The 7,163-nt window shown below is 38.3% G+C and overlaps 1 long non-coding RNA gene across 1 annotated transcript; it reads left to right on the forward strand.

The window, feature by feature from the left end:
- The first annotated feature begins 4,946 nt into the window (after nt 1-4,946).
- LOC126809733 (uncharacterized) lies at nt 4,947-6,207 on the forward strand. The gene is made up of 3 exons (XR_007674931.2): nt 4,947-5,054; nt 5,380-5,438; nt 6,135-6,207. It is a non-coding gene; the product is annotated as an uncharacterized LOC126809733 (long non-coding RNA).
- Nucleotides 6,208-7,163: the final 956 nt, after the last annotated feature.

Below are 7,163 nucleotides of genomic sequence, written 5' to 3' on the forward strand. Positions count from 1 at the left end.
TCTTATTTCAATAATTCGCTTATGCATCTTTAGCTGTGGGAGGACCCGGAGAAAACCCACGAGGTTGGACAGGCGAGCATCCTCCTTGTTACCCGCAATGGCAGACCTTACAGCCCCGTCATTTAAGATCTAAATAATTCAAGTGATTTGAATAGTTATTGTTTAGAAGAATTGGAGTCGTCCCGGATTTTTACAGAGTGCCTAATACGTTGATACAAGTATGGTTAAGTATTGTTTAATGGTCGAGAGCGTGACATTAAGTAACATATTGAAACGACAAGAGGGCCACCCAATCTGATTAAAATACAGATCTATATTTCGTTTCGTTTTTTTATACTTTCGATGGCCTCCACTACATGAAGGAGTAAATAAGTAAAACGAAATTTTGAACAATAAAAACCGAAGCGAAACGAAATAGAATCTGTGTTTTAATCTTTGAGTGGGTAACATCATCTCTATTTCAGGTTTCAACACAGCCACATGTACCTGTAATAAATACTTGCAGTAATCTAGGATGTAATTTAAGTATATTGATCATTCTAACAGATGTTAATGATAATAATCCAATATTTACATCACCAAATGGTTATATATTTACAATAACAGACAATACGCCAGGTGAAAAGATTGGAAAGGTATCCACATATTATTTTTAAAAAATGAAAATTGATTCGCCTAAACGAAGTTTTAAATCAGTAGTTGTTCCCCATTGTCAGTCGTGAAAGACGGGGGGCATGGGCAGTGCTCACTCTGGGTTTCATTTTATTTCCGCCAATTTTTCATTTTAATTTATTAGACATATATTTTCTCCGCCACAATAAAGAACAAATATCTATTAGATTTTTTCAGTATTTTTTTTACATTAGTACATACAATATACATATGATATTACAATATACAATATTCTTCTCTGCTTTGCAGAAGCCCATTTTTTGAAAGCTTTTTCAATATCTGGGTTAACCACTTTTCCATTACTTAGTAATATTAAATTACACAGTGTATTTGTTTTGAATGAATATCTGTATATCTAAGAATTTGCATTTATCCTTGAAAGAACTACCTTTTCGGAATGCGCTTAAACAAAAGTGGATAATCGAGACTTTTTTTATTGTACCGACTTTAGTAATGATGATCGAGGCTAACGTATAGTTGTTCGGGTCGGACGAATCCCCGAGGCCCCGTGTACACCCTTGACAGATGTAAGAGTAGGCTTTAGTGCCGACGTCCGGGCAAAATGTCCCTCATAGCACATTTTATGGCGTATGGTCGTTTTCATTAATCATTGGTCCAGTCGGCGCAGAACTGTAGGACGCTAAACCCCATTTCATTTCATTAACCCAGTCAGAGCAGAACAGTAGAACGTTAACCCATTTCATTTTAATCCATTTCCCATTTCATTTCATTTCAATTCGTTGAGAAAAGAGCATCGATAGCCGATCTAAATATGTTTATTGACTTTGCAGGTGGAGGCAACAGACGAAGATATAGGCGAAAATCAAAGAATAACTTACTCTGTATTAGAAAATAAAAATATTTTCAGAGTGAACGAAACCTCAGGGGAAATTACTCTTCAGAGTCAAACATTGTTGCCTATCAATTTTCTTGTTCAAGCTTGCGATAACCCGAGTGCTGTTTCTGAGAGGTTAGTCTTGTGTTCACTTTGAGTTTATTTATATAAGGACATTGAAAGTACGCTACTACTAAAACAAGTGCATGAATCCGGGTGCCGAACGTAAGCGTCCATTGTGCTGGACAGTTTGGGCAAGCTATGTCAAAGACTTCACTCAATTTTTTCATTGACCTACCGATTAACAAACAAAGAGAGAGGGAGAGAAATGGGGGTTAACGTCCACTCGACACAAACTAGGTCATTTCGAGACTAACACGTGGTTTAATTTTATTTCAATAATTCGCTTGCGCGTAGGGGTCTTTAGCAGTGGGAGGAAACCGGAGGACCCGGAGAAACCCTACGAGGTTTGACAGGCGACCCTACTCCTTGTCACGCACAACCGGGGATGCGAAACACGCCAATTGACTCAATGACAGGTCTTATGATACAGCGCACACGTGCTAACCATTCGGCCATCCAACCCCCCCGATTAACAAACAAATAATACGGAAGGGAATTCACAAATACAAAACATGAAAAGGGACGCATTTCACAAACATTAGATTAATTAATCAGTGTTTCTAATAAATATATGTGTTGTTTTTATAGACGCTGTAGTAGTGCTAGTGTTCGTGTTGTAAAATATGATAATACTACTGTAGATGGCGTTGATGTTAAAACATCTATACCTGAAAACCAACCTCCAGATACCATAGTTACTGAAATAAGCGTGGGTTACAATTAATTAGGCTATTTGTACTATCTGATCAAAATACAGATCTTTATTTCGTTTCGTTTGTTTTATACATTCGATGGCCTACACTACATGAAGATCTGACCGGTTGTAGTAAAAGGTTGCTTCAGAGGTTGTACGAAAGGCTTTTGAGATTATGACGTCAGACATTGATTTATATTTCTAGTGGATTACCTACAGCTTCGTGCAGCGCACGCCAAGAAGTCACCGTAACAGACCATTTCATTGGCTAATCCCTCACGCCATTCAGAACAACTCTTCCAGATCCTAGTCTAGTACAGACAAATAAAACGAAATTTTGAACAATAAAAAACGAAACGAAATAGGATCTGTGTTTTAATCAGATTACTGTTTGTATTATATCCACTCTCCAAATGTTTAAAGCGACAATGTGCCCGATTGCATAATAAATATTTTCGTTAATTAAGGGCAGGAAAGGACTGGAAAGTGTTATTTAGATGTTAATATCATCTATTAGAAAACCCAACATATATACATACCATCTTGCCTTTTAGTTTGAAAATCTTGTCCTTTAGTCTGAAAATCTTACCTTTTAGTCTGAAAATCTTGCCCCGTTAGTCTGAAAATTTTGCCCTTTAGTCTGAAAATCTTATCTTTTAGTCTGAAAATCTTACCTGTCGAAAAATGATTGAAAATGAAATGGGGTTTAAGGTCCTACTGTTCTGCTCCGAAATGGGCTAATGAAGACGGGCCATACAGTGTGCTATGTGTGAAATTTTGCCCGAACAGCGGCGCTACAGCCTACTCTTATATCGAATTCCAACTGCCAAGGGATCTTTTACGTGCACGCCAATGTGTACACGAGACCTCGGTTTTTCGTCTCATCCGAAGGACTAGACAGCTGTCCTTATCAGGCCCTCCGTCCTGCATCACTGACAAGGGGGAACCACGCCGGAAAATCTGGATAAACTTTCTCAGCCAAGGAATATTTTACGTGCACGTCAATTACTACACGGGGCCCAGAACGACTTGACAGCTGTCCTTGTTAGTATGTCCTGAAAAATGAATGTAATCCTATTTTATTCTTTCAGTATATAAATGACCAAGCAACGTTTATTCTTGAGGCCAATCAATATTTTTACCTGGATAAAAGGTGAGTTTTAAAACAATATTTAGAGTACGATTATTTTAATGGTTGGAGCACAACAATACGTACTTTTTGAATACTGTAATCAAAAAGACTGACTTAAATATTTATACTATTTTGAACTTTTAACAAGATGGCTGATTGCACACCTTAAATACATATAATATAAGGGAGGCACAATCGGGATTAAAACACAGATCCTATTTCGTTTCGTTTTTTATAGTTCAAAATTTCGTTTATATAATCCGCGTTCTTGTTGATGTGAGGGATTAGCCAATGAAACAGTCTGTTACGGCGAATTCTTGGCGTGCTGTGCACGGAACTATAGATATCCTACTAGAAACATCAACGTTGATTGGTTAATCAAATGTCTGACGCCATAGGGTCAAAAGTCGCTCGTATGACCCCTAACGCGACCCCCCACTACAACTGTTCAGATCTTGGGGCGTAGGAGGCCATCAAAAGTATAAAAAAACTAAACGAAGTATAGATCTGTATTTTAATCAGAATGGCGGGAGATACCACAATGATGTAGATATGGTTCTATCAGCTTATTAATATTTCTAGGAATTAAATCAACAACCATTCAGCGTCTTAAAACCGCCATCGAATTTAGATTTGAATTTTTTATAGTTCTTGTATTGAAGTTCAAAATACCAAAGCAGACATAGATATTTTTGATAATCTGCTTCACCGAAATCACTTTTACTAATTATTTCTCTTGTTTTATTTTATCTATTAGTCTGTTAAAGACAAGTATAGAGTTAGATCGTGAAATGATACCATTACACGCCTTAAGATTAACAGTCGATACTAGAGCAGTGGTAAGCCTTATCTTGTTATCAGATAGAGAGAGGAGAGAGAGAGAGATAGAGAGAGGTGGGGTTTAACGTCCACTCGACACAAACTAGGTCATTTCGGGATTAACATTATTCAATTTTATTTCAATAATTCGCTTTTGCGTAGGGGTCTTTAGCAGTGGGAGGAAACCGGAGGACCCGGAGAAAACCCACGAGGGTAGGCAGACGACACAACTTTTGTGAATGATTCTCTGCATGCCCTCATATACAGTGCCGTGTTAAAGCTTTACTGGTCCTAAGGCACATTTTGATAGGTGTCCTGAAAATACAGATATTTTAGGCTCACCGATAAAAGGAAGAAATTTTTATTACAAAAAAAAAAAAAAAAAAAAAAATTCACAGTACTGTAATTACTATAAGATTACAGTATAGCTACAGTGTTGATTACAATTGTATTTTTTTGTGGCCTTGATTTTTGGCTATCCCTATAAGGCATGTGCCTTATATTAAGGCCAAAACAAAGTTGGACAACGGTATTCAAGAGTCAGATCTAAATATTAAGGCCACCTGCAGATGTAAACAGGGCCAGCGCTAACCCTAACCCTCTACGTGGTTAGTAGTCCACGTTCATCTATTTATTTTATTTATTAGGATGTCAACACCTACTGGATAAACATTACTGTAATAGACGTGAATGACAACACACCGGTATTCACAGAACAAGTTTATATTTTTAATTTACCAGAAGATGTTCAAGTTGGAACTGTTATTGGCAATATTAAGGTATTAAATATTTTATATATCAAGTCCTTATGATTATCGACTTCCTACAAATTATACAAATAAGCAATATGATGGGATATGTGAAACTAAAAATAGGAATTTATAAATATTCAAATTGTCTTGCGTATAAATAATTTCTTATGAATCAAAGAGGAAAACACGCCATAACAATATGGAAATGGTCCCGGGTTGTTCATCTAGGCGGTCTGATCTGTATTTAAGTCCTATTCAATTCAGCTGTCTTCTCTAATATTACGAAACGCTGCAGTTGTATTTTATTCAGATTTTATTCTTTGTCATTCATCATTGTTATTTTCTACGACAGGCAACGGATCAAGATGAGGATGTAAATGGTAATGTAACATATTATATAGAAGGAAAGAGGTTAGTATGATCTTTGTAAATTACGCAGTTTAAGAGAGTGACAGAGCTATTTCACACACATGAAATGGACCTCCCACTATCTTTTTATACGCTCACGTAGAAATATGGTGATATATATGTCGACGCCTTTGTTGTACTTCCGCCCTTCCTCCACAATTTCTTGCGAACACTCTACAGACAATATTTATCATTCGATCGTTTTTAAATTGATATATGTTGATTATATTGTTGAGACGAAGAAGCCCATTTTATTGCAACAATTTCCTTTAATTATCTTCAGCATTTTTTTTATATTTAACTTTGTTAATAGAAAAACAGTGATGACAATTTGTTCTCTTTCTCTTTGTGGGGAGTGGGGGGAAGGGGGTTGGTGGATGGCCGAATGGTTAGCACGTGCGCGCTGCATCATACGGCATGTCATTGAGTCAACTGGCGTGGTTTCGATTCCCCGGTTGTGCCTGTCCAACCTCGTGGGTTTTCTCCGGGTCCTCCGTTTCCTCCCACTGCTAAAGACCCCTACGCGCAAGCGAATTATTGAAATAAAATTGAACCATGTGTTAGTCCCGAAATGACCAAGTTTGTGTCGAGTGGACGTTAAACCCCCTCTCTCTCTCTCTCTCTCTCTCTCTCTCTCTCTCTCTCTCTTTCTCTCTCTCTGTGGAAATTAAAGTTAAATATCTAATTGTTTCTATATAGATCGAATGAGTTTGGTATTGGTGCATCAACTGGTGACGTGAGCTTGCTTAAACTACCTGATATAGAACCGACTCAACAATTTATCTACTTCACTGTACGAGCCGCTGATAGTGGTAGTCCGAGTCTACAGACAACAACAGAGGTTAAGGTACGACAACTTGCCTGTTTTTCAAGCCAATATCATGTTTCTGTATGACACATTATGACACATACTGCTTGTCCTGGGGGGGGGGGGGTCACAATGGCTAAGTGGGTAAGACGCTGGCTCGCTAGCCTGGGGGTCGGGTGTTCGATCCCTGCATTGGCCGAGAAAGTTCATCCAGATTTTCCGGCGTGGTTCCCCCCTTGTCAGTGATGCAGGACGGAGGACCTGACAAAGACAGCTGTCTAATCGTTCGGATGGGACGAAAAACCGAGGTCCCGTGTATATATTAGAAATGCACTTAAAAAATCCCTTGACAGTTGGAATTCGATATAAGAGTAGGTTGTAGTGCCGCTGTCCGGGCAAAATTTCCCTCATAGCACACTGTATGGCGTATGCCCGCCAGTTCGGAGCAGAACAGTAGGACGTTAAACCCCATTTCATTTCATTTCATGGTGGATATATAGATAACATCATCCCATCAATGGGGGACATTTTGTCTGGACAGCGGCGTTTCCGCCTCCTTCATCAAATCCCTCTTACTAAGGGTTTTTCTCCTACGTGCACGCCAGGAAGTACACGAGCGGGACAACACTTATCACACGAAAGACTCCGGAGGGTTGACAGAGCCATACAATATTTGATATATTTTATTTTGTAGGTACATGTTGGTGGTAATAACGCTAGTTTAAGGATACCAGTTGGTTCAGATAAAGATATAATATATAGAGATAAAACATCTTTACAAAAGTAAGTTTTATTCTATATAATTGGTTACCTACATTGTGTAGCCTTTGTCATGCCCATCAGCCTGATCAGTCATAATCAGTCTTCTCGCACCGGGTGTAGATTATGGGTTAGGGTAAGGCTTAGGGCTAGGTCTTGGG

This window comes from Patella vulgata, chromosome 2 (genome assembly GCF_932274485.2).
Source record: "Patella vulgata chromosome 2, xgPatVulg1.2, whole genome shotgun sequence".
NCBI lineage: Eukaryota > Metazoa > Mollusca > Gastropoda > Patellidae > Patella > Patella vulgata.